At 43.3% G+C, this 8477-nt stretch overlaps 1 long non-coding RNA gene across 1 annotated transcript; it reads right to left on the bottom strand.

Annotated features, from left to right (window-relative positions):
* Positions 1 to 3961: 3961 nt before the first annotated feature.
* LOC310757542 lies at positions 3962 to 8209 on the bottom strand. Its single transcript, XR_014545311.1, has 3 exons — positions 7285 to 8209; positions 6551 to 6747; positions 3962 to 4916 (listed from the first exon to the last, which is right to left on the bottom strand). It is a non-coding gene; the product is annotated as an uncharacterized lncRNA (long non-coding RNA).
* Between the last annotated feature and the right edge of the window lie 268 nt (positions 8210 to 8477).

Genomic DNA, 8477 nt, shown 5'->3' with positions numbered 1-8477 from the left:
CCCCCACCCCCACCCCCCCGGAAGTTTTGCAATTATTATTTTTAATGGGATTTTAACACTGACATTTTAAAATAAGGCAAAAGATGAACATGCAGATAAACATACAGGCATTTATTTTAGAAATAACAAGGTGGGTGGCCCGCATGAAACAAGGAGGAAATAAGACTGACAGCTGGCCCAGAATTCAGCTTGCTAGAATGTACATAGGCCATGTAGACAGTGAATAGGAAGCCAGGCTCACACCCAGAGTGAATAACGTAGAGCAACTTCTTTTTAAACATGATTACATCAGTTTTCTCCATTCTACCTATTTGGTAGCAAAAGGATTTAATATATATATATGCATGACAAATGCAAGAGCATTCAAATTTTCCCCACTTTTCTTTTGGAAAAGGATGGATGAAATTCAGGAAAGCATATATCTTATTTGAGGAATAAAATAGAGGAAGCGGTAGCTTGGAGAAGGTTTGGAGAAATGAGACAGCAAGAGAGAAGTGTTATCACCAGCTAAGGTTCCATAAGACCATAATAAAAGTTGTTGTTTTTGTTTAGTCGTTTAGTCGTGTCCAACTCTTCATGACCCCATGGACCAGAGCACGCCAGGCACTCCTGTCTTCCATTGCCTCCCGCATTTTGGTAAAACTCATGCTGGTAGCTTTGAGAACAGTATCCAACCATCTCGTCCTCTGTTGTCCCCTTCTCCTTGTGCCCTCAGTCTTTCCCAAAATCAGGGTCTTTTCCAGGGAGTCTTCTCTTCTTATGAGGTGGCCCAAGTATTGGAGCCTCAGCTTCAGGATCTGTCCTTCCAGGGAGCACTCAGGGCTGATTTCCTTAAGAATGGATAGGTCTGATCTTCTTGCAGTCCATGGGAGGTGATGAGATGATCAGGCACTCCCATTTCTTTAAGAACTTGCCATAGTTTGCTGTGGTCGACACAGTCAAAGGCTTTTGCATAGTCAATGAAGCAGAAGTAGATGTCTTTCTGGAACTCTCTAGCTTTCTCCACAATCCAGCGCATGTTTGCAATTTGGTCTCTGGTTCCTCTGCCTCTTAGAAATCCAGCTTGCACTTCTGGGAGTTCTCGGACCACATACTGCTTGAGCCTTCCTTGTAGAATTTTAAGCATAACCTTGCTAGCGTGTGAAATGAGTGCAATTGTGCGGTAGTTGGAGCATTCATTGGCACTGCCCTTCTTTGGGATTGGGATGTAGACTGATCTTCTCCAATCCTCTGGCCACTGCTGAGTTTTCCAAACTTGCTGTCATATTGAGTGTAGCACCTTAACAGCATCATCTTTTAAAATTTTAAATAGTTCAGCTGGAATATCATCACTTCCACTGGCCTTGTTATTAGCAGTGCTTTCTAAGGCCCATTTGACTTCACTCTCCAGGATGTCTGGCTCAAGGTCAGCAACCACACTACCTGGGGTGCACAAGACAGCCATATCTTTCTGGTATAATTCCTCTGTGTATTCTTGCCACCTCTTCTTGATGTCTTCTGCTTCTGTTAGGTCCTTACCACTTTTGTCCTTTATTATGGTAATCTTTGTACGAAATGTTCCTTTCATATCTCCAATTTTCTTGAACAGATCCCTAGTTCTTCCCATTCTGTTGTTTTCCTCTATTTCTTTGCATTGCTCGTTTAAGAAGGCCTTCTTGTCTCTCCTTGCTATTTTTTTGGAAATCTGCATTCAATTTCCTGTATCTTTCACTATCTCCCTCGCATTTTGCTTGCCTTCTCTCCCCCGCTATTTGTAAGGCCTCATTGGACAGCCAATTTGCTTTCTTGCATTTCCTTTTCATTGGGATGGTTTTCGTTGCTGCCTCCTGTATAATGTTGCAAGCCTCCATCCATATTTCTTCAGGCACTCTGTCCACCAAATCTAAATCCTTAAACCTGTTCCTCACTTCCACTGTGTATTCATAATGGATTTGACTTAGATTGTATCTTACCGGCCCAGTGGTTTTTCCTACTTTCTTCAGTTTAAGTTTGAATTTTGCTATAAGAAGCTGATGATCTGAGCCACAGTCAGCTCCAGGTCTTGTTTTTGCTGACTGTATAGAGCTTCTCCATCTTTGGCTGCAGAGAATATAATAAATCTGATTTCGATGCTGCCCATCTGGTGATGTCCATGTGTAGAGTCGTCTCTTGTGTTGTTGGAAAAGAGTGTTTGTGATGACCAGCTTGTTCTCTTGGCAGAACTCTATTAGCCTTTGCCCTGCTTCATTTTGATCTCCAAGGCCAAACTTGCCAGTTGTTCCTTTTATTTCTTGATTCCCTACTTTAGCATTCCAATCGCCTATAATGAGAAGAACATCCTTCTTTGGTGTCATTTCTAGAAGGTGTTGTAAGTCTTCATAGAATTGGTCAATTTCAGTTTCTTCAGCAGCAGTAGTGGATTACTGTGATGTTAAAAGGTCTGCCTTGGATTCGTATCGAGATCATTCTATCATTTTTGAGATTGCATCCCAGTTATGTTAGATCAAAACAGAGGTCCATTTAAGGAACATCCTACTTCTAACAAGGGTGAGCTAGATGCTTTTAGTAACCCTACAAACAGCAGCACAGCTCCAGGGTTTATTCCTACTAGATATTGTATAACCTCTGAACATTCAGGTCATCACTATTAGACCCACTCTCTATGGTTTTGCCTGTTTCCCTTTTGTCTCATCCCTCATGCATTGGAGCAATTTAACATGGCTGCCAAACAAAGTTGGAGATGACCTAATTTTCTTAGGAATTGAAATACTGAATTCCAGAAGAACAACCGATCTGCAGAGTAAGGGAAATCTGGCTTGTTTTTGAGGGTTGCTTCCTTAATAGTGCCAGCTGGGAATGAACAGCACTGGCTTGGAAAATGTCCACATGGCAGGGTGCTACATGATCAGCCACGACACACAGCACAGAGAGGTGGCACCGAGAAACTATTTCATGGAGGCCATTCCAGCTTCTTTGGTGTGACGAAAGCAACAAGATTATTATTATTTTATTTTTAAAAAGTGGCATGAGCTTTCATAGGTTAGACAGACAAATTAAGTGGATGGATAACATAAGGGAATGCAGGAAAGCAAATGCAGGTCACCTGATAAATCAGAATAGTGGTAGATTGTTCAGGAATAACATGTTAATATAGGGGATAATGGGTCAGAACAGACCATGAAACTCTTGGGCCAGCCAATATTGTTAAGTTGTGGGTGAACATATCAGACAACACAGCGATTCTTCAAACAGCTCTTGTTTATTCACAGGCGAGAACAGAACTGAGCTGAAGGGTTCAGCCAGCCTGCTTATATAGAGCTCCGCTAGAACGCAACAGTAACCATTTTCTGTAACTATCCAATCACTGAACGTCACTTTCGATCCCTTATTTGCATATGTGGACCTGAACTATCTACAGTATCCCCCTGCTGGCCCAGGATGAGAACTTCAGTACATAACAAATATCTCTTACTTAGCCTAACCCACAAGACAGGGTTGTGGAGAGGAGAAAGGGAGTGTGGTGTGCACTCTGTGCCTGTTCTAGGAAGAAGGAAGGCTCCTCGTAATTATTAAATAATTATTTAATCCTAGATGAATGTAAGGCAGCAGCTGAAGAACCAGCTTTTGAGACCTTGGTATCTCTACGTTCCTGGGTTTAATTATGTGGCAGACTGGTGGTGACTGCTACTCTTAGTAGAAAATTGGTCTTTGCCTCTCTAGTGATACAAGTCATGTCAGTTCTGGGTCACCAAGTGTTGCAGTGGTAAGCTTTGAAATAAAAGAGCCCATAGTCCTAATCTTGCAATGTAGTCGCCCAGCCAAGTAATGTGCACAAAAATGCATATGCCAGGGTAAAGTATGCATTAAAACTCACATAGTAGTGAAAATAATATGCATAACTATATTAGAGGAAATTGCTTTGCATAGATAGATAGATAGATAGATAGATGGCAAAATTACAAACAAAACTATGTGTGTTAGGACAAAATTGCTAATAAGTTTTGACATATTTTTCTGCTCTGCATTTTAAAAGCCTCTTACATTGGGGTAGGGGAATCCTATGCCTTGGGCTGTATGTGGGTAGTTCTTCATTCTTGTTTTTCTAGCACTGTATTTCCTCTTTGGAGAATTTTAAGTAAGGAGTCCGCAGTTAGCTCTGCTATTTACAGCGTGGATCCCAGCAGTTATAGATAAGTCCATAAGACTGTCGAAAAACTCAATTTAATGCCCTGGGTGATTAACTGTAAAAATTAATCAATCAAAGCTTAAATCCCTCCCACCCCATATATTTCATAATATACCTTTTTAGGAATAAAATTTGAGATAAAATATTCCCAGGCAATACTGAAAAGTATTCGGTTCACCTCCATTCCTCCTAGAAATTACCCCTCTTATGTGTGAAACAGTAATTAGGTGCCAGCTTAAGTAAAGAGAGCTTAACATGTAGAAATGTCAGTAAAATTAATGAGAGGGGCTGCCCTTGCAAATAGTTCCTTATTGCAGATTTAACTTTTGTGCTTCTTGCTACCTTCCCTATCACTCCCTGCAAAGCTGCCTAGGATTAAAAACCAGAGAGAGGATCATCATGCTGCACAGAAGTAGTCTCCAGCATTGATAATGCAGAAGAGAGAGAGAGAGAAAGAGACTTTTTTTATTAAAAAAAAAAACTGAGCTAAAAATAAAGTTTCAAATACTTCAGTACAATTACACTATGCCATCTTGCGGCTCCTCAAACATATGTCAAAATCTCAGTCCATATGCTCAGTTGGTTTGCTTGTTACAGAGTGAAGAATAGCTAGCTGCCCATTAATCCTCTCAAGAGGGAGTGTTGGCCAAGAACTTCCGACTTGGGCAGCCGCCAAATGGTATTGCAGCTGAAAACAAGAAAGGTGCCCGCTGGAGACTGGTAAGAAACTCAAGGTCAGAAGCTGTGTGGTCTGTGTGGGAAAATGGGAAGGGAGAGGGAAAGGAGAAAAACGAGGCCACATGACAATCTGTATATGCTACCATGGAAACGTGTCACGCAGCACGAAGACATTGCAAAGTCTCTGCTGACTAAGAGTCTCCTAGCCTAGGCCTTTTCTTGAATCATTTATGTGTGGTGTCAGGAGGCAACAAAACAAAGAAGATAGGTGGGCAAACAATACCATTCTGTCTCCCAGTCTTGGTGACGGGATGCCTTTGCGGTCTGCAGAGCTGAGAGGAAGTCAGCCTTTTTTTTTCCTGGTGGCGCCTTGCCCCACCACGCTAGCCTCCTGCACATGAATTGGTTTGTGCTACTATGTTTATATGACAGGCATACACAATCAGGCTGGAAAGCTAGAATAGCCCTTAATGAAATTGTTGTTGGCTTCGAGACCTGTGTTTCCCACCTTGGGTCTCCAGCTGTATTTGGACTACAGTTCCCATCATCCCTGACCACTGGTCTTGCTAGCTAGGGATGATGGGAGTTGTAGTCCAAAAATAGCTGGAGACCCAAGGTTGGGAAACAATGATCTAGACCATCTTGGCTGAGGACCTGCTCCCTGCCTTGCAGGCTTTTCCTCACCTGGCCTGGGAGGACAGGGTCCCCACTGACTCCAGCTACAAAAGCTGCAGCTGCTGAACAGAGTCTTAGGCTGGGGGGTTGTTTGGGGGTTTGAGAGAACTGTTGCTGTTGAGTTTCATTTTTTTAATCTTTATTATAGATATTGTGTTGGAATTGTTTGGTTTGGTTGTGCATGAAATGTTTTATTTATTGTTTGTGACTACTTTTGTTATGTTGTAGTTATGTGTTTTTTCATGTTGTAAGCTGCTTCGAGCATGGTTTGAACTGCAGAAGGGAAAAATACAAATAAAATTATGTGCGTATGTAGACCTGGGTTAATTTGGCCTCTCTGCAAGGATTACCAAGGCTCAACCACTAATACACATTTAGGGTGACTATGTGTTTCTATCTTCTAGACGGGCAGGCTGCAGGCCTCTTATTTGAAAGGCTGTCAGATGACAGGCCTTTATTTTAGGATATCCTTCTTCTTTTTTTGAAAGGATGTCCAGTCCAAGTTTGACTTAGATAAAGAATCATAAAACGGGACAGCAAGAGTCTTGATGTTGCCCTTCAACAGTTGGCAGAACCTAATCAGCACGCTGAACTTGCACACAAATTGACTTCCCCATTACAGCGAGAAGCACTTTATTTCTAGTTAGATTATAGAAATTATGTCTAAATCAGTGTCTTTACAAATACAATTACCATTTGCAAATTTTGTGCAAATTGGTATTCTTTGCTGTCCTCTTTTTTTGGGAAGCAAATCCTCCTTTCCGGCAATGCAGAACTGGACACCCTATACAGGCTTCTGCTGCAAAAATTAAACCATTTCTTCCAGTGGCCTCACACAGCCTGCTTGTACTGGGCCTTGTGGCTTGCGTCTTAACAAAACAAAACACAACAGCAGATAATGGGACCCAGTCATTACAAAAAAGCAAAGGAGTTGGGTCCTCTTTAGCTACTCTGAAATTCAAGTATTATCCAAAATCAAAGATTTGGCTGGCTATTTTAAATCAAATGCAGGTTTCCTCTCACTGTTGGTACCCTATTGTTTTGCCTTTATTGGCTACTGTCCCCATTCTTCTCCTGCATTTATGTACTGTATGTACATATCCATGGCACACAAACTCTTGTCAGCTGCATCCCTGCCTTCTGTCCCAGAAGTCCTTGAACCCCTCAGGTGGTCTCTTGTTTTCAGACAATCCCCTGGTGGGGACCTGCATGAAGTGTTTGGCTGTTCCCTTTAATCACAAGATACCACATTTTTGTTTTAGTTACAGATAGGTAGCCGTGTTGGTCTGCCACAGTCAAAACAAAAAACAAAAAATTCCTTCCAGTAGCACCTTAAAGACCAACTAAGTTAGTTCTTGGTATGAGCTTTCGTGTGCATGCACACTGAAGAATCTGAAGAAGTGTATCTGAAGAAGTGTGCATGCACACGAAAGCTCATACCAAGAACTAACTTAGTTGGTCTTTAAGGTGCTACTGGAAGGAATTTTTTATTTTTATTTTTGTTTTGTTTTACATAGGCTGTTTTCTCTCCTGCCTGCCTTTCTTTTTCCCTCTCTTTTCCCTTGAACGGTCTCGTCTCCTGTCTATCTTTCACCCCCTCTCTCCCCTTGTACAATTTCCTCTTCCTTCTGCCTTTTGTACTCTCTCCCTCTTTCTGGCTTGCCACTGCGATTGTTGTGCCCCAGACCATTCCATCCTATTCCTATTCCTCTTTCCGCTCCCTCGTTGTCTTCACTGGGGCAGCACAAATCCCCTTTGTAGCTTACCTCTTTCCCCACTGCGTCATCCATCTTCTTCCCTCATAGCTCTCTCCTCACCCTCAAAACTGTTCTGGTTTCATTGTATTTTCTGTCTTCCTCCTCTGTTGCTCCTGTCCATTTCCCCACTGAAATCTGGGTCAGGCACTCCCACATTGCAAATTTTCAACTGCTGGATATTCTCTGCCTCCACTCAGCATGAGACAACCCTACACAGCTTGTCTACACGGTTTGTAACACCACTGTTTTACTTTGGAAGACCTGAGGAGCCACCCTGAGGTGAAACCTGTCCACATGGGTTCCGTTCACAACTTCTCCTGCCCACAGGCACTTCTGACCCGAGAAGCCTTTCTGGAGGATTGATTAGGAGACCTTCCTGAACAATGTGGGACAGGCTGCTGAATTGTTACAAGAGAAGGGAATAGAAAATTTTCCTTCCTTGAACTTGCTGAGTTAACTTGGAACCCAAATCCAGTTCCAAAGCCCAACTGAACCCCACCCCCAGCTTCGCCCTGTGGCCCATCTGACATTATTCATGAGGTCCTCCAGAAAGGGAGGGACCATCATTCAGTGCTAGAGCATCTACAGTTGGTCCCTTACCTTTCCCGCCCCAACCTGGCCACAGCGATCCATGCGACGGTCATCTCCAGGCTTGACTACTGTAATTCGCTCTACGCGGGGCTGCCCTGGAAGCTGTCCCAGAAACTCCAGCGGGTACAGAATGCTGCAGCGAGGCTCCTCACAGGGTCTCTGCCATGGGAGCATATTCACCCAGTGCTTTTCAAGCTGCACTGGCTCCCGGTGGAGTACAGGGTCAGATTTAAGGTGCTGCTTTTGACCTTTAAAGCCCTTCACGGCCTAGGACCCTCGTACCTACGGGATCGCCTCTCCTGGTATGCCCCACGGAGAGCCTCAAGGTCCATAAATAACAACACCCTAGTGGTCACAGGCCCTAAGGAAGTTAGATTGGCCTCAACCAGAGCCAGGGCCTTTTCAACTCTGGCTCCGGCCTGGTGGAACGCTCTGCCTCATGAGACCAGGGCCCTGCAGGATCTGATTTCTTTCTGCAGGGCCTCTAAGACAGAGTTGTTCCGCCTGGCCTTTGGCTTGGAGCCAATTTGATTCCCTCCCCCTCTTTCTTTTTTCTTTTTCCTTTCTCCTCCTGTGATGAGGCTGCATTTTAATATTTTAATGTTTCAATA

This window comes from Podarcis filfolensis (genome assembly GCF_964270895.1).
Source record: "Podarcis filfolensis genome assembly, chromosome: 2".
Lineage (NCBI taxonomy): Eukaryota > Metazoa > Chordata > Lepidosauria > Squamata > Lacertidae > Podarcis > Podarcis filfolensis.
The sequence above is the reverse complement of the archived record's forward strand: the minus strand, read 5'-3'. Positions and strand labels throughout refer to the sequence as shown.